Genomic DNA, 23,931 nt, shown 5'->3' on the forward strand with positions numbered 1-23,931 from the left:
TGGCTTTGCATAGCTGTGCCTGGGAACTCAGGAGAGGCCATGCCACATTATGGTCATGCTGCTCTGTTCATGCCGAACCCATTCGTGTTGCCTAGGAACTCATGTGTTAGGCAATTAATTGTGGGCCTAATATAAAGGAATCTTAATTGTTTTACAACACAAATTATTCTTGATATTTATGCTTTATGATGTATAGTAAAAGAATAATAAATCTCCCTGATTTGCTCCAGAGAATATACTCAAAATATGAACTCCTGTTAAAGCAATGGATACTATAATATGCAAGAAAGAAGCAAACCATGGGGAGTAAATCAAACAAGATATTAAAATTTAAATACATATGTACACATACATACATATACATATCCATACATACACAGACATACACACACATACAAACATGCACATACATACACTCAGTCAGTCAGAGTTGTAAGATGGCCCTTGTGGCGTCTTAGAGATGGTGCTGTTTTCAGAGTGGAGGCGGTAACTCCTCACGCAGTGATCCACATGTGCGTAGTCGTGAGTGCCACGCCCCACTCTGATACACAGAGCTGTAAAAGGAGTTTTTCTTCACCTGAGGTAATTGTTGTCACTGAGCTTACTGCCTTGATCTGCTAACCTAGGCCTCATCCTGAAAGCTTCTAGCATCCATTCAGTCTACTCTAGGCCTAGAACTTCTCAGCCTCGGAGACTCTGATGAGTAAGCTCTCCCTTTCCGGTTCTTTTTGAACTCTGTTCCTGGAACAGCCGTTCTGGCTCAGAACTCCTCTCCACACTGTTCTGGCTTCTCTCAGCTTCTCCTGAGTTGTCTCTGCTTGGCCTCAGACTAACTCGGCTGTCTGTTCTAATCCTCTGGCTCCTTCTCACTCTCCGGCTCAGTCTCTCGTCTGTGTCCAGCCTGTCCTCTCTCTGACACCGGTAATGTACAACTCGCCCAGCAAAACTGCTCCTTTCCCTTTCTCTGTCTCTCTGTGCCTCTGTCTCTCTCTGTGTCTGTCTGTCTGTCTGTCTGTCTGTCTCTCTCTCTCCCTCCCTCCCTCCCTCCCTCCCTTTCTCCTTCTGGTACCTCATAAGTATCTCTTTTTCTTGTCTCTTCTCATGACATCCTTATTCTGTCAAATCTTTCTAATTTGTCACTTTGCCACTCAATTAGATATTACTTTGAACCGTGGGTGCTTCCTTCTGCAAGCTAACTTTAGCTTCGTTGTTTGACATTAAAAGGTGTGTGCTAAGGGCTGAGCCACACCACAACTAGAAACAAGTTTTTTCCTAATAAATACCACAGTCTTAGGGTTCACGTCTGATCAAACATCCTGCAGCACAGAGACTTGCTGTACAGTGGACCGTTATAAGCACCGTCTTTTGTAACTCACTATGAGTGCAAGCTGTTCGGCAGCTTGGAGAGGTGGCTCAGCGTTAAGAACCCCGGCTGCTCTTGCAGAGGACCATGGTTCAGTTCCCAGCACCCACATGGCATCTGTAAACCCAATTCCAGGACCTCTGACATCCTCCTCTGAACTCCGTAGGTTCCAGACCCGTGCAAGGTGCAGTACTCACATGCAAACAGAACCTCACACAAATCAGAGTGAATCTTAACAAAAACCGTCGAGGAGCCATCGAGCATAGACGAGACTGACGAAGAGTGATAGGCGTAATTTTTCTGGGTTTCCCAATATCATCATTTACTGGTTTCCATTTATTCTATTTGAATCATAGTAGCAGTGTTATGTGTATGAAAAAGTAAACTTTACTAAAAATGATAACATTTATCACTTTAAATAGTTAAAATATTTTATATTTAAATAGCATTTATTTTAGTATTATTAACAAATAAAATATTGCATAATAATTTTATTAAATAAATAAAATATTTTAAACTAAGAATATATTTTAAATTTTAAAATAAATTGTTTAATAATTAAATGATACTGTTTTCTTCTTTTTCATATGGGAATATCGGGACTGCAGGGCTTCTGAAGACATAGGTAGTAATGACACTGGGTCTCAGCTGCTGACTTTGAGGATGGGAGGTGGTCATCTGAATCCCGACGCTAGAACTCTGTCTTCAGAGACAAACTGTAGCTATTCTAGGTCTGTAGTACACAGAGTCTACTTGTTAGTATGGGGCAGGGGAAATGACCAGAAGTAACACGAGAGGACAGAAGCTGGCTGAACGCCCATAAAATGTTACCCATCAGAGAAACAGCGTGTGTCAGATTTGGTCCATGGGTCATGTTTAGTGACCCATGATTTAAATACTGAAAACCTTTGAGAACAGGTTTTGAACAAGAACTGCAAGCATTTAATGGAGGTTTGTGTTCCCGCCTCAGGCTGATTTATCTTTGAGGCACAGTTTTCTCCGAGACCTTGCTTAGGTCCTCCACTGCCACTGTTGTTCTCCCTTCTGTGTTAGTCACCTTTCCTCAGCCATCTCAAGGCTTGACTTCGTGCACTTGTAAAGAAGGTAATTGTAGCTCATGGTTTGAGGGCTGGCCCGTGACTGACGGACACTTAGGCCTGGGCAGGGTGCAGGTCAGGCATGTGTCTGGCATGGAGCTGCTCACTTCTTGCCGCTCCGGAGTGAGAAGAGGGGAAGTGACGAGATCACAGCCTCTGTTAAGGGCATTGCCTGGTGCTCTGAAACCTCTTAAAGGTTCAGTTCATTCCCAGAGATGCCCCCGAGGGCCGAGCCTCTGTTTAAACACTCGGGCCTTTGTGACACAGTCTAGGCGTGAGCCTGAAATGTGTATTTCACTCATCCAACTACGTAGTTACCTTTGGCCCCGTCCCCCATTCCTTCCCTCTCTTTGTTAACGTCACTAATTCTTAATAGATGAACCAGGAAAAACAATTTCAAATATCAACTTAAAATAGACCTAACTGTTAACTATAATAACCAAAGATACTATGAAGGAAATTATTTTAATTTCTGGGTTCTAATAGCATCTATTAGAGATTTATTAATGCTAATTAAGGTTTTGCTGTTCTTCTAGCACATTGTGAAAATCTCTGAAAATGTGGGTCAGGGAGGAAAAGAGAGAAAATTGGAGGTTGTGTGGCAGAATCGGCTCAGCAGTGCTGGGGTGTCCGAGGGGAGGGAGGATGGCGTCCAGGCTTCCGAGGTTCAGACTGAACGTCTACAGCTGCCTCGCTTGCACCAGGGAGACGGTCTCTGCCAGCTTCCTTTACTAGGACATGCAGAGAAGTAGCACAGCACTGAGTCCATCCAGAGCCACGCAGAGCGCTTTGACCCGCAGCCTTGCGGGAGGCTTGTCTGCTCCTGCTGCTCCACACGCGGTTCAGTTTTCCCTGTAAGGAAGCTTCTGTAAGATGCTCAAGTCAAAGTCATGGTGTCCATGACTCACATTGCCTCTGTCTGTGAGCATCATGTGACAGCTCGTCCTCTGCAATGTGCAGATGTGCGTAGGACTCCCAGTTCTCACTCTGAGAATAAATATGGCTCCTCTGCTCCGTGATCATTGTCCCTGAGATGTCACTGCCTCTGTGAGCTCTGGCACTGCTTTCCTCTGGGGGTCACCCTCCATAAGTAAAGACAAATGCATGAATTTTTAAGGATAATGTCAGTTTCTATTTCATGTGTGTGAAAAACTATCCATTAGGTCAGACACTAAAACAGAGTGAATAACAGTAAAACTCTGTGTGACTGCGCTGTCATTCCAAACGTCAAAGAACAGAAGAGAGTGGAATTTGGAGGTTTAGGATAAAAGGTTTTATGACTTTCTCTCACTTACCAGAGCTCTTGGAAGGAGACCTGTTGTGAGACAGTTTGCCCCAGTGTTCAGTTTCCCACCTCACCTCAGCTGACGAGATCCTTACCTTTATTTGAAGGACTGTGAACCATAGGTGTCCTTCCCAGCCCATCATGGAGAGGGCTGGAGGGGAGAGCTGAATTCACGGTCCCTTCGCTGCTTGTTGGAGCTAGAGACGTCCACCTGTCATTGAACATCCCAGTGCCAGTGGCCCCTGCTCTCCAGTGTAAGCAAAGGAAGCAAAAACATTTAGAACAGAAACAGGGTCCTGGAGAGATGGCTGGTGAGCGGGTAAGAGTGAGTGCTGTTCTTACAGAGGCTTTGCTCTCAGTTCTCAGCACCCATGTCAAACAGCTCACCCCTTCCTCTAGCTCCAGCTTCAGGCCATCTTAGGGTCACACTCACATGCAGAGACACACACTGTAGGGGTCACACTCACATGCACACACACTCTGTAGGGGTCCACACTCACATGCACACACACCTGTAGGGGTCACACTCACACACACAGACTCACACCAGGGGTCACACTTGCAGAGACACACACACACTGTGGGTGCCACACTCACATGCACACACACACCTGTAGGGGTCACACCTACATGCACAGATTCACACCTAGGGGTCACAGTCACATGCACAGACACACACTCTGTAGGTGTCACACTCACATGCACACACACTCTGTAGGGGTCACACTCACATGCACACACACTCTGTAGGGGTCACACTCACATGCACAGACACACACTCTGTAGGGGTCACACTCACATGCAGAGACACACACACACTGTAGGTGTCACACTCACATGCACACACACTCTGTAGGGGTCACACTCACATGCACACACACTCTGTAGGGGTCACACTCACATGCACAGACACACACTCTGTAGGTGTCACACTCACATGCACAGACACACACTCTGTAGGTGTCACACTCACATGCACAGACACATACTCTGTAGGTGTCACACTCACATGCACAGACACACACTCTGTAGGGGTCACACTCACATGCACAGACACACACACTCTGTAGGGTCACACTCATGCACAGACACACATAGGGGTCAATTCACATGCACACACCCTGTAGGGTCACACTCACATGCACACACACCTGTAGGGTCACACTCACATGCACAGACACTCTGTAGGGGTCACACTCACATGCACACACACACAGTAGGGGTCACACTCACATACACAGACTCACACTCTGTAGGGGTCACACTCACATGCAGAGACACACACACAGTGTAGGTCGCACACACATGCACAGACACACACTCTGTAGGGGTCACACTCACATACACAGACACACACACTCCATAGGTGTCACACTCACATGCACAGACACACACTCCGTAGGTCACACTCACATGTACTAGGAGGTGACCAGTAGTGTTATTCCATGAAGTGGCTGGAATGGCCACTGATCCACTCATTGAGGACAGCATTGTCACTGATTGTTAAGATGGGAGCCTTGTGCAAACCCCAAGGCTCCCTGAGAGGACTGCTCACCCTCCAGCTGTGCTCAGAAAAGTATCAGCTCTTATCCCTGATATCCCTAACAGTATCCCTGTTATAGAGAGCCACAGAACCTAGTATTCAGACTGATTCTAGGGTCAGGACATTCAGAAAGGTGTTCTACAAGCACCAGGGTCTCACCCAAAACCACACAGAAAAGCTGTGTGTGCTCACGTCTAGCTCAGGGCTGGAGAGACAGACAGAACAGACCCTCATGCTAATCAGCAAGTCCAGGGGCAGTGAGAGACCCTGTGTCAAATAACAAGGTGGGTGGTTCCTGAGGAGCGACCCTGAGGTTGACCTCCACCTCCACACTCACACTCAGGTTTCACATCGGCACCAGTGAGATCCTAAGTTACAGAAGAAAATTGTGTGTGTAATAAGGAAACATAGCACTAAAAATCTGAGTATGGCCACACATCCTATAATCCCAGCCCTTAGGAGGGTCAGGAGTTCAAGGTGATCCTCAGCTGCATAGTCCAAGCTACATGAGATCAGTCCCAAACAAACAAATAATAGTCATAAAAATATGAATATTTGTTTTTAAAAGTCAAGTGCTAATCAGCAGAAAAAGCCCTTATTGCTGGGTTTAATTTTCATCATTGCTGCTGTTTTGATTTTAAAAAAATTTCTCTTGTAACCCAGTCGGGCTAGGTATTCAGGGATGGCCTTGAACTCTTGTGTCCACCTCCCAAGAGCTGGTATTACAGGACCACACCATAGCTGGTCCTGTCTCTCTCTGAAGACCCTGAAGACCCTGAAGACCCAGCCACACAGAAACTCGAGATTAGAAAATGCTGGCTGTACTTCTTGTCTTACAGAATTTTAGATCTCTTTACATAATATAGTGGACTCAAGTATATTATGTGCTGTTTCTGGATAATTGTACAATCACAATGGCACTGTAAAATTGTGTTTAAGTTGTCAGTTTATATACATAGAGGCATAAGCATGACTACTAAAAATCTTAAAGATTTATTTTTAATTATGCATGTATAGGGAGAGCAGCTTATGTGCACATGAGTTCAGGTGGTCCCTGAGGCCAGAGGCACTGGATCCCTGGATCTGGAGTTAGACGCAGTTATGTGACGTGAATTTCTTCCCCTTCTCAAATGCATGCATAATCAGGATGATACTAGAATATTGATGAACTTTAAATGTAAAGTGCTCAGCACTGGGCCTAGAACATTTTAATCTCTCTGCAAATCACTCTAGAAAATTTTTATGTGAGGGACTGGGATATGCACATGGATGTGTATATGAGAATGTGTGTGCATACATGTGGAAGCCAGAAGACAGCCCATTATCATTCTCCCTCAAGCATCATCCAGCTTGTTTTCTAAGACGTTGTCTCTCTGGAACCTGGGGCTAACTGATTCCGCTGTTGTGTATGGCGGATGATCCCAGGATCTGCCATGTCCACCTCCGAGCGCTGGAGTCTGTGTGTGCACTGTTTCTCTCTCATGTGAGTTTTGAGAATCAAGTTCAGGGCCCCATGTTTGCCTGGCAAGCACCTCACCAACTGACCTGTCTCAACAGCCCCAGTCTACGGATTTACCCATCACAGCAGCCGCTAAAATGTGTAACAGAAGACCAGAGGTTTTTTCCCTGATCCTTACTGCTTCCTATGAAAGTCTGCGCTTGTATGGCTGTTATTGAGGGGCAGGCGTCTCAGAGTGACAGTCTCCTCAGTGCATCACAGCTTTGTGCGTGAGGACTTTGTCTGAGGTATTGCCTGCTTCTCACCAGACAGGACCCACAGTGAGGGCCGAGACCAGGGCGTGCCAGGGCGACCTTTCACCCTTTAGTGCCGTGGTTTTCGTCACTGCCTGCAGTATTTATGTCAGCTCCTAGGACCATACTTCAGGTCACACTCCTTGGCCTTTCCCAAATTCTCTGGGAAACTGCAGCTGTGTGCTTGGAAATCATCTTGTAGTTTCTGATAGCTGTTTACGTTCAGAGGGCACTCACCTTCCTCCTCTCCGTCACTAATGCCTCAGCTCGTGTGTGTAGAGGGTGGAGACTGCTGTTTCCATGCTCAGTTAAACTTTAAGCAGTGTAGACGTCATTCCTCTTAGGACTAAAGCAACAGGAACAACACTCTTTTGCCTGCTTATGGTGTTCTGTTTATGTCATGTCGTGTCGTGTCATGTCGTGTCATGTCGTGTCGTGTCATGTCATGTCATGTTGTGTCATGTCATGTGTCATGCTATGTCGTGTCATGTCGTGTCATGTTGTGTCATGCTATGTCATGTTAGTCTGCTTAACACTACTTGAAGTGTTACTTTGCAGACTATTCCTGTTAAGTCTCAAATATGGATAGCAAGGAAAAGTTGTAAGCCAGATTAATTGGTTGTTTTAGTCTATCTAGAAAAGGGCTGAGGAGTGAAGGGAAGGTATTGCCTGGACTTTCTCCCAGGCTTAGGACAACCTTTCAGCCGGCTCTCTGCCATCCACCGAACAGATTTGTACTTAACTGCTTGTTTGTGCCAAGCACAGCACGAGGTGTTGCACATAGCATCATATGGTTTATGATCACGTAGAGGAGGCAGATAAATGCAGGTAAAGAAACAAATCAATATCCACTAGGAGGCCACGTGGCATGGAAGCAATTAGGAGATCTCCTCGCAGAGCCCAGTGTCTTTACTCCAGCATGAACTTAAGGAGTTAGCTATGGGAATGGGCTGCCAGGCTTGGTCTGAAAGGTCATGGTAGTTCACCAGCCAGGGGAAAAAAGGCCTAACAGATTCTGCGTCGGCATGGTAGGACATCAGATTTCAACACAGGAAATCCCATCGGTAACAGCCGTCCTAGCATTATCTCTTGTGGTGTTTAAAGCACCGTTGGCATTTCCTGTACATACTCTACTTATTGTATGTACTTTAGGCATCGGTTACCTTTCAGCATAGACATAGACGGTCTGGGAAAGTGGGGGTCACTGCCTAATGATTGGTTTAGTTATGACGTGAATCCCGGGTCTCGAATCCATTTTAATTGTTCGTGTTAATGCAACATCTGTATGCTTGCTTGCTTCTCTTCTCCTTTCCTCAACCTTTGACCTCTCCCATAGCGTAATGAGCTAACAAATGCCACATAGAGCCCTTGGCACCCAAGTCCATACTGGGTTCAAGGAGCCGTAGGTGCCCGAGCACAGACGATAAGGCAGGTCGCGGGTGGGATCGCCTATTGCTATTTTCCTCACTGTCCTGGATGTATACCACTGAGAAGAAGCTGTGAAGCAAGCGGACCACTCATGCATTGGTTTGTTGCTAAGAATTATTAATAATTCTTATGTCACTGAGTGTCGTGAAGGGATATCGTCAGCAGGAGGAAATAACATTGTTTATACAGCCATTTCATCTCTTTGCTTGATTTTTAACTTTTCCTAGTTCTGTTGAAAACTGGAAATGAGAAGTTTTCCCAGGTCTGAAGTTTGCCATGTAAATTGCCGTGGGGTGGAAGCGTAGACTCCAGAGGCAGTGATGGCGGCCCCTGCCTGTCTCGGATGGGAGTGGAACACACTCCACCCTCTCCTTCCTCACTCGTTCTTGGTCCTATAAATATTTGTTAGGCCATAGTGAAAAACAAGTTTTTCTACAAAAGTAATCTGCATATAGTTCTTAAATCATGACATTCATTTTATGGGACCAGATAGTCAAACTGAGTTCATTCATAATCGTGATTAAAAGTATCTGTATTTCCAGTTTTCTTTGTGAACAATACAAAACTCAGCATTTTCTTGATTAAGGTACTCACTCCTGGTAAGTACTTTAAATGTCAATGTGTGATTCTAGTCTGTTTTCTCTTGTTTCATTAATAATGTGACATTTTAATTTCTATTTGAGAATTATTACATTAAAATCAAGAGAAAGCAGGTGTAATCATTGTCAGGCTTGTGGTATCTGCCTTTCTGTATATAGCGTGCACTTACACTGGTAAGGAATGGCACAGCATTACAGAGCTGAAGCTGCAGACCATAAGATCCCACATTAGTACTGGACATCTTCCATAGTCTAGGTAGTGTAGGTTTCCAAGTATGTACATACCAATGTACTTAAAATAAATCCACATTATACAAGTTAAAATGGTCTATGCTGCTTGTTTTCACACATGAATCACACTGTTAATATATTTTCTATCAAAATCTAAACAAAGATTTGAATTGGGCACTTTACAAAATGATCCTACTTGTGTATAAAAAATAAATATGCCATAAGAATCAATAAAAATATAAAGAACAACTTCCTATTTATATATGTTAAAACATAATAATTATGGTAAAATTAATAGACATATATAAGTGCAAAAACAAACTAGCACGTAAATAAGAATTTGGGATATAGTAAAAGTGGGTGGTTAGATATTTGAGCATAGGCAAGTACTTACGGTGGGATGGGGTCAGGGCACAAGAATAAAGTCACTTGTACCTCATTACAACATAATTGTTTTCAACATAGCTTCTAGGCTACTCAGTGCAAAAAAATCCTTGTAAAAGTATGAACAGTTTTAAAATTCAGTGCCTCAAATATATATTTTGAAATTTAAGAAAATGTTGGGAGTTGGGGATTTAGCTCAGTGGTAGAGCACTTGCCTAGCAAGCGGAAGGCCCTGGGTCCAGTCCCCAGCTCTGGAAAAAAAGAAAAAAAAGAAAAAAAAGAAAATGTCGACGCACAGCTTCTCTTATTCTTCCTAATTCTGAAATTGGCTATTAGGGCCTCAGTGGGCACAATAATAAAAATGCCTCTATTTCAGAAAAAATTGAGGAAATGGATAAAGACTTGACACCATAATAAAACATCACAGTTGAGGTCCATCTGCCAGATGGTCACGGTGGCACAGATGGACTCCCATCTCCTGGGAGGCTGACACAGGGGTGTCCGGAGTGTAAGACCAGCTTGATCCACATACCAGGGCTCCGCATCAAGTGCGTCCTGAACACTGCCTAATGGAGCCTTCATGTCATTCGTGGGGTTTAGCCTCTTTTCTTCACATTGATTATTAAGTGTGTGTTTTCTTCACTCAAGCTCTTGGGTACTTGCTTTAGCCAGTGCTTGATTGCTGTGAGGGACAGCATGACCATGGCTACTCTCGTAAAGGAAAGCATCTAATAGGGAGCTTGCTGACAGCTTCAGGCTTGGTCCAGTATCATTGTGGCCCAGAACGTGGTGGCAGGCAAGCCTGGTGGCTTAGAGTTACACCCTGACCTGCCAGCAAAGAAAGAAGATGTGGCCTGGCTCAGGCCTTTGAACCTCAAAGCCCACTCCCAGTGACACACTTCCTCCAACAAGGCCACACCTCCTGATCCTTCTAATCCTGTAGAAGAGCTCCACTGCCTGGTGACTGAGCATTCAAACCTAGGAGCCTGTGGGCCTCCTTATTCTTCCTCAAAGCACTACAAGACTTTACTGAACACTGGCGTATGTTCCCTCCGCTAATCCCTCAGCAGCTTCTGTTAACCACATCCACAGCTGAACAAGAAGAATCGTATGCATGACTTAAAGTTGTATAAATAGCCACTTTAAAGTGAATAAAAAATCAGGGAAAACCAATTTTAATAGCTCACTGTCAGTGATTCTTATCAGATAACTTGTACGAACTCACTGATTTTGTATCTTACAATATAAATTTCCTAAATTGAGTTGTGTCTCAGTTTTCAGTGACCATCTTTCCTATGCCTGAGACTAGTGACACCACCCCACAGAGGACATTAGACTGTGGCTTCCGGAGGACCAGGGGCACTTGACACTCTCACTCCCCCTTCCTCTGTGTACTGCCCTGCTGCGCTCTTCAGCTGCATCTGCCTCCCGCCTTGTACGCCGCTCACAGCGGCGCGGGCTCATTCTGCTTCCTGTCTCTGGCTGATAACTAATGTGTGTTTGTTGAGAGGAATGTAGGAGAGAGGAAGCTGAGTTACAAAAAAACAAAAAGGCATTTGTACTAAATGTGTCTCGAAGTGTGATGTGTTAAATCTCACAAAGTCGGATTCATGGTTCCATGGCATTTAGCAGTAGAAATGGAAACCCCGGGTTCCCTTTGTCTTCAGATGCAGCCATACATCTGTAATGGCTAACTACTGGCTTTCTTTCTAAAGACCTCCAAGGGCTGTGGATTCAGGAGCCTGACTTAATATAACCTTGTTCTGTACTGAATAAATCTGATAGTCACAGATATCTTCCCCGCCAGTGTTAATAATCCCTTGCTGTAACATAAGACTTGCCACTGTGTCCCTCAGTGGTCACCGACAACAGTTGCTTAGCATTAATCAAATGGTGTGCAGTATTACTGTATTTTTCTTATACTTTCTTTGACTTATATAATTAAATTTTTACATCATGAGATATTTAAAGTTTCTTCATAGAAGAAAATATGAGGTCAATAACAGGTTTGCTCTCCAGGCTTGTGAGATGTCCTAACATCTGTATGGTATTACGAATTACAGTAAGGCTGTCAGGAATCAGTGAGCAGCCACTCTGTGTCTGGTGTGGCCATAGTTGCTAGAAGCAGCTGATATGCTCTTACCTTAGTTTTATTTTAGCCGGTGGGCCAGTGCTTATGAACTTGGTGGGCCGTCTTTGTGTCACCCCCGCTGCTTGCTGGAGTGGCCAGCTGTGTGCACTGAGATGGCTCTGCTGGTCAGACCAGGCCGTGCTCGGGCAGCCTCCTCATTCCCAGTGCACATTCCCAGTGCAACGTCATAGCGTTGTTTCACAGATCGCCTGTGTCCGCAGGGAGGATACAGGAGTGAGTGTTGTTGCTGCTGTTATTGTCACTCCATGTCACTTCATGTCTTTGCTGAACAATGAACCTAACATGGCGCTGTCAACATTGAGAGCCAAGGGCTGGACTCTTCAGAAACTTAAAAATTAGCAAAGACCCAGAACTCAGAGTTATCAGTGCTGCACTGGGTATTGCAGGATGTGGCTCCCCTGACCTTGTCCAAAGGAAAGGTCCAACCAAGTGAGGGAGGAACTTTCGTAAAGGAGACAGAGTAAGTAGCTAACTTTGCTACCTTTGTAACGAACTTTGTAACTGTTGCTACACCAGGCAGACATGTATCTGTCATCCCCTTCAGCTCTTGCGTGCTCACCAGGCAGCAGTTGCCCTTCCAGGAGGTGGGGATAGTCAGTAGCTGCAGGGACAGGCTGGAAGCGCACCAGAAGCTGCTGGAGCCAGGGCAAGGAGTCACCTTTCCTTAGACCATGAGTTTGCCCCACCCCAAGACCAAAGTGTGGGGCCGAAACCCAGCTACCCCGTTTCTTAGACAGAAGTCTCTGGAGTCCACCTCCTGTAAATGTCCTGTAGTGACATTGCAATCCCTCAGTGAGTTCATGGCACAGAGGGCCACTGACTGCATGACAAGGAATGCAGCCCAGGAGCAGGAGAGCCATCGTGCGTATCCTGGCTTATACACAGCCTGAAGATGACATCTGTCTCACTCAGTCGCATAGGACATGTACAGTGTGCAAGTCTCTACTGTAACTTTTGCTTTTGCTGAAAAGGAACAGCTGTGCTGGTGGGGAAGGGTTTTCATCTCAGAAATAGATTATTAGTTTGCAGTTGGCAGTAAAACAGAAGCCAGTACTCCCCTGGCCATTATTTCAGAGTCTTCCTCTTAGAGTAGAAAAGTATTGTTATGACAACGTGTAAACAGTGCTCAGGATTTGATGGTGGGATTCTCAGAACAAAAGCCGCCATCTTAACTATGACAAGTTCCCATCAGCCACAGCAATGCCAAGGGATGGCATGGACTCTTTCACATTGGTTATCAGAGTTGAGTACTAAGTCCGAAAGGCTTGTGTCTTAGCAATTTCATAGCTTAGACTCCCAGTGTGTCAGAGATCGTGGGTGTCATTGATGGAGGTGGGATCTTGGATGAGACCAGAGCAAAGGAAACAGACTGATTTGGGGCCATGAGCTACAGATCTTCATAATTCATTTTCAAAACTGAGAAGCACACTGTAGAGCTATTCTTCAGAATTATTTAGGACAGTTCCATGCCAAACCTGCCTTGACCTTTATATATATGGTTCATCTATGTAAATTCATATGGGTGTTATGCCTGCCTGTACTTTATATATATGGTTCATCTATGTAAATCCATATAGGTGTTATGCCTGCTTGTACTTCCGCACACCAGAAGAGGGCATCAGATCCCATGGCTATAGATGGTTATGAGCCACCATGTGGGCGCTGGGAATTGAAAGAGCTGCAAAGCACTCTTAGCGGTTGAGCCATCTCCAGCCCGATTAGCTCTTTTTATGATTCTTCACCACTGAGACTCATTCCTTCATCTATCCTCTGCCTTTCGGCTCCTACCTTTCCCTTCTAGTTTCCTCGGCCATCACACAGTGAGGTAAACAATCTCACAGACATATATGAAGGACTCTGAGGCTCCGCTGTGTGGCCTAGGCCATCCCGTCTATCCACAAACCCTCCTCAGCTGACGCTGGAAAGGAATAACTTTGTAAGTGTTTTAAAGTTAAAGCAAACACATTTTTAAATTCTAATTCTGGCTTTCCTCCTATGTCTTGGAAATGTCTTGAAAGACAACCACACGTTTATATCACAGGTAAAGCAATTAAGGAATGCTTCATTTCATTATTTCAGGCATTTTCTTCAGAAAAATAATCTTTAGAGTAATGATGCAGTTGGATTTAGCTGGTTATAGCTTATGATTTATTTTCATGAATAGATTGTCATCTGATTGTGACAGTAGCCAAGGGAAGCAATTATCACCATTTCATCCATGAAGGAATACAATTTCAGTGAGAATACATGTGCTTCCAGGGCTTTGACCTGGGCTTTCCACCCTCAGGTCCAATCCTCCCTTTTCCCCCATTTTAATCATGTTTATGCATTCATAAATCATAATTCTACTTCAGTAATACTGGAAACACATGGGTCTTTAGACCAAGTTTTAACTCAGTCACCACTGTGGCATTTGTATAAACTGTCACATCCTCAAAAACTTACTATTGTACAATTGTGGGACCATGAAAGGCAGCCTGGTTCCCAGGGGGAGCTAAGACTTGAAACTCCAGAGACCCTGAAGGGACGGTAGGAGTTTCACCTGTCCTGGGTACCAGGCCCCTGTCACTAGTCACAGCCCCCATAGATATGTGGCCTTCAATCACATAAGGGCAATGCCTCAAGCCCCCTACTTGTAGAGGACATAACCTGTGGCCAGAAAGGCTCAAGACAGATCCCCATACTAATGAGGTCCCTAGAAACCTAGAGCCTTAGCCAATAAGCTTCCCTTCCCAGACATTCTTCCCTGTAAAAGGTATTTAATCTCAGGCCCACCCTGAAAAGTGGGGTACAGTTTTACTCATCTACTTTCCCACCATGACAATAAATGCCTTAAAACCATGGACTGCCTCTTCTCATCGGGATCCACCATGGGGAACCATGGAGAGCCATGGAGAAGGCCTTCCCGTCTAGAGCCTCTAGAAGGCCTGGCTCCACTCCAGCAACAACAACCACAACCCCAAGCCCACCGAAGTCAAGCCAAGGACTCATCCCCACAGGGGCCAGCCAGAGCTCCCCTCTTTCCCCCTCTGCCCTGGGCTAGATCCAGCCTTGAAGGGAGAAGGGGGACTCTGTTCTCAGCTCTTCCATGACTTCCAGTGGCACCTGGTTGTCCAAGAGCCTGAGAAGCAGATGGCCTGGAGGCCCCTGAGCCAACTCCAGCTGTCCCGCATCTCATACTGTGCTTCCCCACCCCCGGAGTGGTTTCCTGGGGCTTCCCTATGGCCCAGCATCATTTGGGGTAAACACAGTCAACTCCCTGCATCACTGAGCCACCGAGCCCTGTGGCAGAGCAGACACAGGACCCATAACCCTACATATAATGATTTTGACATCAATATAAAAGCAAAAAAGAACACATATATTTTCAGGTAGTTTGGCCTGTAAAATCAAAACTTAATGTTGTAACTTAAACTACTATTTTTCAAGTCTTCATGTAACTTGGAAATAAATTTTTAGGTTGTTTTAATTGTGTTTTCTATAAGCAGATTGCCTAGTCTGCTCACCAGAGCTCTAGTGAGGCTTTGTAAAGGAATCATAGAGAAGGAAGCCACCAACCAAGACTAAGTCTTGTACGGATTACGGATGTTTTCTACACAGAAGAATTGTACAGTCTCTCTCTCTCTCTCTCTCTCTCTCTCTGTGTCTGTGTTCTCTCTCTCTCCCTCCCTCTCTCTCTCTCTCTCTCTCTCTCTCTCTCTCTCTCTCTGTGTGTGTGTGTGTGTTGGCAGGTGGTTCTGGAAGAAGGGAAGGAAATGCAGCAAAGGCTGGTCTTTCCCGGCATAACTTTCCACCACTGCACCATGTACCTCCCAGTGGATGCTCTCCTGGTGGATGCTCTCCCGGTGGATGCTCTCCCTGGGATTTACTGAGGTTGAGCTGATGAATCTGCATGCCCACCTCTTTCTTGGCGCACACAGCCAAAGCCTCTTTCTTCTAAGATGCCACCGTTGGCTCACTTTTGGGAAGGGATCAGAGGTAGGATGAAGCTGAGCTCTAACTGGGAAGAACAGAGAGCCCTGGGAACCACAGAACTGTCTGGGTGAGACCTAGTTCCCAACCCCAGGGGTGTCATGTGCCTCCCATCCAGAAGGAAGAGCCCGGGGCTGATAGGAAAGTGTCACGACAGAGATAGAAAGATGAGCAGGAAAGCTCCAGAGCAGACCCAGTCAGAGCTCGCCTGTGGCTGGGACCTAGCAGAAGGTGAGCAGTCAGCTTGTGATTCCCTTTAATTGGTTTGGTTTGGTTTTTCTAGACAGGATTTCTCTGTGTAGCCCTGGATGTCCTAGAACTCACTCTGAAGACCAAGGTGGCCTCAATCTCCAAAGATCCTCCTGCGTCTCGCATGCTGAAATTACAGGCATATGCCACCACCAGTTTTTAATCCCACTGCAGCTAAGTGGACTCAAAGACCCATAAGGACTTCGCATTGCTTAGTAGCTACTGAATCGGGTTAGGTTGGAAGGGATGTGACCGAGTGTCCTTCCCAAAGTCTACTGAGTACCTTTAGCCCCGTGCCCTAACTCTTGTGCACCTTCCTACTCACTGGCATCCACACTGCTGCCTGGGAACTGGGGAAGGGAGTCTCCTCGTGCAGGAGTACAGGAAAGAATGTCCTAGGAGGAGCCAGCACGGAGCTGAGAGATAGGGAGGGACTTCTGTTTGCTGAGAATGAAGAACACTGCCTGTCTAGGTTACATGGGCACTTGCAGGTCTTCAAGACTTACATAGTCCATATTTTTTGTTACTGGCTTTATGTATTTTGTTATAAACATTATCAAAGAGAGTAAAAAGATATTAGAGGAGAGATCTGTGGCTAGGGAAGCAGGGATATGTTCACAAGGCCAGGTTTCAGAAAGAAAAAGAAACTTTCACTGAGACCATAGTGTCAAATCTAAGCCTTAGGTTAGTTATTCTCCCCTGAATTCATTTTTCTTGCTGACAGTAATGTTGCTGCCTCAAAATTAGTCATTCTTCCAGTTGCTGTTTCCTTATGGGGTCTCCACCTGGTGTTCACAGATTGGGGGCTGTGGAATCGCTTGCCTGCTCTGAGCAGTTAGTCAGCTGTCAAGGGTTGTCCTGGAAAGGTAGGCATGGCCTGAACGGTGACAAGTAGGCTATGAGTTCCAGGAAGGACTAAGTGTGTGAATCCAAGAACTTTATGAGCAGTGAATACAAGTTCCTGGGGAAATGGGTAATGGAGAAAGAAGTGCTCAAGCAGACACCTAGGGGAGATGGCTAACATGACTCAGGCCAGGGTGTCACGTGAGCTCAGACAGGGTCAGCAGCAGGACTTGGGAAAGACATGTTTGAGTGGGTGTGCCTGGGAGAACATCTAAGAAGAGGAAACCTATTGGAATCCAGCTGAAGTATCGGGGTGAAATCTGTAAAAGTGAGACTGGCCAGTGCACACGCGGTCACTGGTGTGAGTGAACAAGGAAGCCAGAGCAGCATTTCAGGAGTAGAGGGCGAGCCACTGCTTAAAAGGTGCCTGATGGGCCTCAGGTCTTCTCTCAGTGTGACCTGCCTCGAGGCCCCCTTTGGATTGTTTTCTGAATCTCTCTGTCTTGCTTTCAATGTTACGTGAGCAGGGGGGGTGTCCCAGGGTGCCCAGCCATAGCCTGCATTCCAGCACAAGAATGGAGCTTCTCATTCCTCATAGCTTGAGAGCTTGCTAAAAGAGAGAGAAAATGTCCTATCGGACATTGCCAAGGTAGCATTTTTAAGGAAATACAGTTTGACTCTTACTTCATTTTTAGATGTCAGAACTGGTTTTTATTTCACTTTTTTCTCCTATTACAGTTTAGAGGTTTTCTGGCAAGTCAGCATAAAAATTGGGGTAACTATGCCCCGTTATAAGAGCAAATCTCCAGCTTTCCTCTAGAATGCTTCGTTGTTATGGGAACACACATTTTGCTGACGTGTGGTATTGTGATGAATTGACCTAGGGTTAAGAATCGATTGAAAACTTCTCCATCTTACAATGGTTAGAGTGAGTATCGGTTAGGGCGATGAACATCCAGTTCATGGACACAGTCTGCACAGTGCTGGACAGACTGCAGCATACAAACTGAATTAAAGAGAGACAGTGGCTGTCAGTTACACGCTGGCTGGTGAGTGTGTAATTGGATCATATCAGAAATAAAGGGCAAATCATTTTTTCTCTTACTCCCCGCAGAAGCTCAAGTTGCACATACCTGAAGTGCACAGTAAGCAAGACACTGCTGCCGTGCATAATGTGAAATGTTACGGTAGACAGTGAAAGGGCTTGGTTCTTGTAGCTAACATGCTATATTTCCTTCTGTGCACACCAAAGAACCATGTGCATGCTACATTAAAAGGCAGTGGATTATTTTAGTGGGTCTTAAGGTTTTGAAGTAAGCTTTAAACAGAAAAGGATAGGCTAAAATGCAACATTTACATTTGCTTGAAATAAACTAAAGTTATGTATGCCTTCCCATTATATTAGATAGTTATACAGATACAAATAAAGGCAGAAAATACATTGTCTAAAGCAACATTATGGTGTCTTGAATGGAACTAACAATGCTGTCACTAGAAGGTCACCCCTCTTGTGCTCATTAATTTGGCCAAATATGTTATTGAAATTACCTGGGAAAGAGCTGTGTAAGAGTAGAGTTTGTTACTAACCTGAAATTTATTTTAGTACAAAAAAAAAAAAAAAAATCATGGAACTACCAAACATGGTAGGTTTTCTTTATCAGGAAATCATTAATGGTTCTTAAGTGAGCAGAAAGAAAATATAAGTACTAAAACCAGTTCAAATGCTTTTGGTCTCAGCACCGTGCCTCTTGAATCCAAATCATCAGGAACTAGAACAGTGTATTACGTTAGGAGCAATCGGAAAGGAAGAGGTGGTCGAGCGACCGTCCTAGAAGTGGAGATTGGAGGCTACAGCTGCACCCGACTCTGTCCTCCAGAGAGAAAGCATCGCGTTACCCTGGACCCGTGCGCTGAGAGGTCACCTCCCTGACTTGGAGAAATCACAGGGACTATGACGTTGTGGTTACAGTGAACACCCAAAGCCTCCCTTCTAGGGTAACACGGACAGAGGGAGCCCCAGGGTGACATCCCGGGGACAGAACAGTGGCCTTTGAGAGGTGACATGGAGAACTTTACATGACACCACATATCTGGTAATACAATTTAGTTTCTCAGTTTTTATAAGCCATATTAGCAATGCCCTTTTCATATTTTAGATGCCTTTATTTATTTGGAATGAGAAAAGCTCAGAAGACATTATGCAAGATATTTGAAGGTTCTTTTCTCTGTATTGTGATTGATAGTCACAGAACTAAACCGCCATGATTGGTCCTACAGACTAATTGGAGATGTCACCATTCTCTAGCCATACCAAAGGGTAGAAAAGTTTTGACTTTGGTTTCAGAATAATATAGATTTTTACTTATTAGTAAGCAACATGAAAATCTTTGGCGTTTACCTTTGGTCCTGCCTGGGTTGGCAAGGAAGCTTTGCTCACATGGCATTTGTAGTTTTGGTGGCTGTTTGTGGAGACAGGGTCTCATGTAGGTCATGCTAGGTTCTGGCTTGCCGTGTTTGGGAAAGTGGACCTGTCCCTTCCAGGTATCAGGTGCTGGGGTTATGGCTGTGGACCCCAAGCCCGGCTTTCACAGAACTCACAGGACACAGGACAATTGCAGTCCATCTCTGCCATAAACACAGAGGCAGAGAAGTTGGCAATCTACAGGCTGGCTCTTAAAACCCTCTGTCTAGAAGTGACAGCTGTGACTTAAGCTCCCACGTCTGACCAGATGGCTCGAGTGTAGTGTGATAGGTGCATATTCTACAGAGAAGAGCACCACGGATTTGTGACCTGTGCCGTGGCCACAACACTGATCCTTACGTGCTATGCCAGTGATGTGTGAGTGACTTCCCTAGTTTATTATGGGCTTAAAACGTAAACGTCTCCAAGTGCATCAACTGGAGAGGCCTTGCACGCCATGGCCATCTCTTCTGTGTGGTAGCCAGAGGCTGCATGCCAAGGTTCCTTTTTCTTGATTTGTTACTGGTGTATCTTTCATGAAATTTATCATCTACTGTGTGAATTTTACTTAGGATCTGTGAGCTCTAGAAACAGCCTTCTTAATCTCTTTCAGGACACTGAGGATAGAAAGCCAGCAACAGCTATAAAATTTCTCATTTTATCATTTACATAATTTTGTTTTGACTAGTCTTGGAGTTCATACTGATTAAAAATGTAGTAAGCACATCACGAGTGTCAGAGCAGTGGAAGACCCCTTCCATGTCTGCTTGCCTCATCTGACCCACTCACTCTGTGTGTTTATGGTGTGAGTGAGTGACAAGGACTGGTGGGTCACGGAGCAGACGTGTGGGATTAGTAAAGAAGCAGGCTTGGATGTAGGATGTTTGTAGAACAAATAAGATTTTAGGGATGGCAAAATTTATTTTAGAAATTAAAATAATTTTAATGGAGGAATCTGAAAATAAATGCCATGCCCCCATGAGTGTTTCCTGAGCAAAGGTGTGCAACAGACTCTGCTGAGCACTCCAGGCCTATGAGCTGAGCGCCCCAGGCCTGTGAGCTGAGCACTCCAGGCCTGTGAGCCGAGCACTCCAGGCCCGGGAGCCGAGCGCTCCAGGCCCGGGAGCTGAGTACTCCTGGCAGACATGCGAGCTGCAGCACAGATGGGGAGGGGAGAAAGAGTCAGCCTACGATAGCCAAAGGAAAATGGAGTCGGTGGGTAGGCTGGTGATGAAGGAAAGCAAGCTTCTGCTGCCAGTGTGAGCTTCAAACATGGCCTCCTTCTGTACTTTTCCAGTTTGTTAGTTGGTTTATTGGTTGTGGGAGGAGGGTTGTGTGGTTTTTTAATGTTTTAGGTTTTTTTGAGACAGTTTCTCTGTGTAGCCCTGGCTGTCCTAGAACTCAACTCACTCGGTACACCAGGCTGGCTTCAAACTCAGAGATCCTCCTGCCTCTGCCTCCTGAGTGATGGAATGAAGAGCTATGCCGCCATCTCCTGGCTTCTTTTGCACTTTCTACTTGGCCTCTTTTATGAAATCTAGTATTGGGTTGCTTTTTGTTACTGTTTAGTTTTTTCTTTTTTGTTTTTGTTTTTAAAGTGGAAAAAATATAATGCTTTAGAATTGTAGATTATAGTCTAGTACCAAACAGTGAGAGATAAAAATTTTGCTTTTTTAGTGTTAATGAAAGTTTACTGCCCAATAATGAAATGGATTTTTGAAGTGGTCGGTCTGTCTGTCTCTCTATCTATCTCACTGCCTATATGACTTTCTATCTGTCTTTCTATCTGTCAGACTGACTGTGTGCTTTTGCAGAGGTATGGTTGTCCTGTCCCTAAAGATGGGGTGTGACAAGTTAGGACAAATCAGTGACATTCCATTCCTTCTGAGTGCTCTAGGCAGGAATCCTAGAGCTGAGTTCTGAGCTGTGCTGAGTGGTGTATTCTGATTTTATTATGGCTGAGTTCACAGTTAGTGACAAAGGCCACTGCACAAAGGAACTCTTGAGAAGTCAGTGAGCACTGGCAGCCACCTTGGGGCATCAGGAAGTTAAAGTAAGGAATGATACACCAGGCTGCCATAGCCCAGACCACCCAGGGGCACAGCAAACAGGACAAACAAGCAAAGCAGCCTTTGCTGGGCAATGAGGAGCTTCCTGCAGACTTCTAAATGTAGCCCTCCTTATGCCAGCGGGGAGCAGTGGCTTGTCCCATCACCCTGGGAGTATGAAAGTCACTGGAAATCCACCCTAGCAGATAGCCAGTTAAAAACACCGTTTAAAATAAACATGGCCTGTATTTCACCCCAGAACTTCCTACCTTGTTAACCTTAAATCACAGGCCATTCAGAAGCTGTGGTGGAAGGGGCTCTGTTAGAAGTGCAAGTGCTACTGTTGACTAGTTAGTATGCATGCCGTGCCTGTCATTGAGCCCTGGCTTCCTGTGCTCTGCCTGCCTGCTGAAAATACAGAAGGGAAAGGGATCTTCAATGAACTTTCTCCTGGATCATGCTAATTCTAAGTATGTTTATGACCCACATGGTTTCTTATTCTTCATCAGATCCCTAAAGTAAGGATATGCACAATACAAAATCGGTTTGAGGTTTTATCTGCTTTTTCTCATAGTGCTAACCAGAGCACGAGTCGTTCTGTACTCATCAGGTGGTCATAGGCAGAGTGAGAGAACTGTGTATGCACATCGTACACCAGGATCAAAGGAGTTAACAGGACCACTCCCTTAAGCCCTGTTAAAATGTATGCTTATGCATAGTGATGAAGGGAGTAGGATTCAGTGCCTTCATACGACATGCATTGATCAGATGAAGGGATGAGCAGTCCCTGTCCCCAGGATTACTTTGTCTAGAGTAACTGACTTCTTCTTACCTCACTGCACTGGGAGCACCAGACTTTCCCCTTCTGTCTGGCTGTACTTGGGTGCTCCTGATCTAACCTGCCCTACCCCCGCCCTCTCTGCCTGCCCCCCACCTCTGTCCCGCCACCTGCCCACCATATCTGCTCTCTCAACCTCTAGGAATTACTCTTCAAGATTCAGATCATCTTTCCCAATATCCTTTATAAGAAAGGCCATGGGATCCTTGGTTTTCTGTGCCTCACGTGTTGACTTCATGTAAGTCTGACCAGGATTGCATTGTTTGGTGTTCTTATCTTCTTGATTGGAAGCATAAGCTTTTACTCTTTTCTTCAAGAACAGATATGTATTTTTAAAGTTTTTTACTATTTACAATTATTTGTATGTGTGTTTATGGAGGGAATATTTGTACATGAATATAGTGGCCATGGTGGCCAGAGGCCTTGGGTCCCTCTTGGAGCTAGAATGCTGGCAGTTGTGAGCCACCTGACCTGGCTCACATGTCACCTGAACTCAGGTACTCTGCAAGAATGGTGCATGTTCTTAACCTCTGCCACCTCTGCTGTGTGTGTTTGTGTGTGTGTGTGTGTGTGTGTGTTCAATGCATGGCAAACTCAGCTATAAAACACAGTTCTGTTTCTCCCTTGCCTGTGTACAAGCTTTCTAACAACTCCAGGGATGAATCTGCATAAAACCACTGACCACTCAGTAGATCCCAGAGGACAAGCTGACCCAAACCAGGGTTGCAAAGGCAATAAACCGTTTGAAATCGCTAAGCTTCAAAACTGTGGAAACCACCTCTGTGAGCGTGCTATAGCGATGGCATGAAAAGGACTTATGTAAACTGCACCATCTCCTTTTGGGAAGTTAGATTTACCTTTAAAGCATGTGCTTCGGTGCCTTGTATTTCACTATAGACTCCTTCCTTACACTGTCAGGAAGAGCCTGCCCCGCCCTCCTACTGCCCTGCCTGTGCCAACCTCCTGTGCCAGCCTCATCTGCACTCTGCATTACTGAGCGTCCACCTGTCTCCATGGAGACAAAAGGTGGGCAGCCAATTACCAGCAGCAGCTAACATTCAGACTGTAGGAGTGTGCTTGGGAGATCTTTATTCAGGAGGTAGAGCATTTTTCTCAGCTTATTCAGGACGGACGGTTAGATTTGAGGATAGAAGACTGTGTACACAGAGAATGTTATTACTGGATTTTATTACTGTCACTTTGATGTTGCATTTCTCAGAAAATGTATGCTAATGTATTTCCACTTGCTTTTTAAGGCCTTGAGTTGGATGGGCTGAATATTAAAGCTATTTGGTTGCTAGAAAATAGACCATACACTTTATAAACTGCATGTTATTATTTAAAAAAAAAAAAACAGTTTACCTCTCAGAACTTGGTATAAATAACTGTGAAATTCAGGCAAACTTACATCTCGGTATATACTTTTTAAGTCATATATAGTTGACATACTAGCTAACCAGAACTAAATAATGGGTTTTTAGTAAAATTATGAAAGCTGTAAATCATGATTTTTCTACCTTGATTATCTGAGTTTAAACAACAAAGGAAAACTGATAGAACGATGAATTTTATAGCAAAATACATTTTATTTCCAGTGTCTTTTACTGGTTTCCAGCTGTTTCTTAGAAATGAGATTAAGACCTGGGTGTAGACCTTTCACATGCAGGCGCACAATGAGACATGCTC

The 23,931-nt window shown here is 45.0% G+C and overlaps 1 protein-coding gene across 1 annotated transcript in view; it reads left to right on the forward strand.

Annotated features, from left to right (window-relative positions):
* Fer (FER tyrosine kinase) overlaps nt 1-23,931 on the forward strand; it is a 252,057-nt gene that overhangs the window by 198,514 nt on the left and 29,612 nt on the right. The window lies entirely within an intron of this gene.

This window comes from Rattus rattus, chromosome 4 (assembly GCF_011064425.1).
Source record: "Rattus rattus isolate New Zealand chromosome 4, Rrattus_CSIRO_v1, whole genome shotgun sequence".
Taxonomy (NCBI): Eukaryota; Metazoa; Chordata; class Mammalia; order Rodentia; family Muridae; genus Rattus; species Rattus rattus.